The sequence below is a fragment of the Dendronephthya gigantea genome, unplaced genomic scaffold, assembly GCF_004324835.1.
Source record: "Dendronephthya gigantea isolate DGI-Jeju-01 unplaced genomic scaffold, DenGig_1.0 001156F, whole genome shotgun sequence".
Taxonomy (NCBI): Eukaryota; Metazoa; Cnidaria; class Anthozoa; order Malacalcyonacea; family Nephtheidae; genus Dendronephthya; species Dendronephthya gigantea.
The window spans coordinates 1-1,973 of NW_021164166.1; the positions used below are offsets into that span (position 1 = coordinate 1).

Genomic DNA, 1,973 nt, shown 5'->3' on the forward strand with positions numbered 1-1,973 from the left:
ACTGCATAAAATTGAGTGTTTCGTAGATAACTTTGAATGCATCCAAACAACCATCGCGGGATCTTATTCGTTCTACCCATCGTGTCGTGGAAGGCTTTGCGAGCTTGTTACGGGTTAAACCAAACTCTTTCATCTTTTTACTTAGATACTGTGAGCGGATAGGGAAACTGATAAAAAAGCTGGCGATATTTTGTGCCTGACTCAACATATTTTTCACTGGAAGAATTGAACACGCTTTGGCAACAATAAGGTTTAAACGATGACTGGAGTAATGAACATGCAACGCCTTCGGGTTTTTCTCTAATATTCTCCCAGAAATACCTTTTACCTGGCTGGACACAGCACTAGCACCGTCATATCCCAGGCCTCGACAATTTTGAAGGGAAGCCCGACATCTTGAAGTGTACTTTGACTAATGAACGGAATCAAATCCAAAGGCGAAACAGTTCGGTATACAAATGAAAATGTTCTTGAATCATGTAAAACTTCAAATTTATTCAAGGTATGTTATATAATTAATAATGCATAATATATTTTCGAAATATTATAAATTTGAACTTAAAATCAGTGTCTACCGTCTACTTTTTTGCATATTATAAAAGTAGCAAGCAAATTCAAATGACCATAAACCCGGCATTATTTTAGAATTCGAAATTTTGACAGGATATAATTTTGTAGTTTTGATAGTTTATACACCCCAACAGCCAAACAATTTTATGATACTTATCCCTATATTGATCATTAAACCCTATAGAATGTATTAAATTATCCAGAAAGTATAAGCTTGGAGTTATCATTAAAAAGTGCCTTGCACCAGGTGAACTATATTTATTCAAATCTATTTACTAATTATTGTATTTTACTAATTTTGTATATACTCATGTGTATGTTATAGTGATAATAATATAACAATAGAGTTGATGTTCGCGGTCATAAATGTGTTTTTGGCCCGACTTCGAACTCATTTTAGCCCGAGCGTAGCGAGGGTTAAAATGTGTTCCGCGAGGAGGGCCAAAAACACATTTATGCCCGCGAACATCAACTCTATTACTATAATATATAATAAACTATAAACTATTATTACTATAATATATGTTCAACATCGTCAGCCTTCATCCCCTTAGCTCAGTAAGTCATGCGACATTCCATGTCAGTTCCAGTAATTCTTCATCTCAGACCTTGAAAGAAAAAAACAAACATTCCAAACACTCCAAACACTCCAAACACTCCATGTCTTCTGACCTGGATTCAAGTTTACTGCTTTTATCATCTTTTTTATTTCACGTTTCCATTTTGAACATGTCCAATTGCAAAAAAGTATCCAGCCGACTTAAAATAGTTTTATTTTTGCAGTTACTTTCCAGAATATACCGTTTGGTTAAGACTTGTGTATTATAGTATATCATAGTTTTAAAACTTCTTTTTCTGTCAGATATTTTCAATAATTAGCTATCGAGACCATCCTCAGTTGTTCGGGCTGGAATACACAAGCGGTCAGCTGAGAAATTACTCGTCTTCCGACAGGTAGTTTAAAAAAGCAGATTTTGTATGAAGCTATATAAAATATTTCTTGTTCTGAATGTTTGTATTTCACTCAATCTAGGGATATATCATTGGCTGGTTAGCTACACGGGGTTAGAGGCAGTGGAAATGGAGATGTTTGTGTAAAAACGACCCCAACGAAGAGACGGTACTGTACGCTTTTTCATAGATGATTGAGCGAAAATTATGGTCAAAATTTTCCTGATTAAAATCTCGCACTGCTATGATTGCCGTAAATACGAACCCTCATTTCATTCTCCTCCTGACGTATGGGATCTCATATAACACACAAACAATTACACTTCTCGTCAGGTATTCCTATTAGTCAGTCCAATACATCACATACAGCAAAAGAAGAATTGTTTTCTTAAGATGATATATTTTTCAAGGTTATCGTTGGGGTCCATTGTATAACGTTGTTGACGAAGAAG

General features: G+C 35.1%; 2 long non-coding RNA genes across 2 annotated transcripts; both read left to right on the plus strand.

Moving 5' to 3' along the window:
* The first annotated feature begins 127 nt into the window (after window positions 1–127).
* Window positions 128–1,472, plus strand: LOC114545071. The gene is made up of 3 exons (XR_003690811.1): window positions 128–502; window positions 755–817; window positions 1,433–1,472. It is a non-coding gene; the product is annotated as an uncharacterized LOC114545071 (long non-coding RNA).
* Window positions 1,473–1,482: 10 nt separating this feature from the next.
* LOC114545072 lies at window positions 1,483–1,973 on the plus strand. The gene is made up of 3 exons (XR_003690812.1): window positions 1,483–1,524; window positions 1,604–1,690; window positions 1,932–1,973. It is a non-coding gene; the product is annotated as an uncharacterized LOC114545072 (long non-coding RNA).